This window comes from Atta colombica, unplaced genomic scaffold (assembly GCF_001594045.1).
Source record: "Atta colombica isolate Treedump-2 unplaced genomic scaffold, Acol1.0 scaffold52, whole genome shotgun sequence".
NCBI classification, from domain to species: Eukaryota; Metazoa; Arthropoda; class Insecta; order Hymenoptera; family Formicidae; genus Atta; species Atta colombica.
The window spans coordinates 1,149,766-1,150,123 of record NW_017259542.1 but is presented as its reverse complement, the minus strand read 5'-3'; positions in this window follow the sequence as shown (position 1 = coordinate 1,150,123).

Genomic DNA, 358 nt, shown 5'->3' with positions numbered 1-358 from the left:
TTTAATTTAATTTTTAATTTAATTGTCGATTATAAATTTAGAGCAATAACTAAATTTGTTTTAAAAACAGAATCTGCCCTTGCCCAATAATATTCTTGCATAAAATAATAAAAAAGAGAGAAAAAAATGATAAACATAATTCGTCAAGAATAAAGTGGCTGCAGTTTATCTTGGTTCGTAAGCATTTGATTGGTCAATTGAGAATTTCTGATGTAATCGATTGAAGCAAACAAAATAATAAATATACTCCTCAAAAATTTACAACATTTTCTATCAAAAGTCTTGATAGAAAAAAATAATTTAATCTAGTATCACTCATCAACAATTTAAAAATTAATAGAAAAAGTATAATAATAAA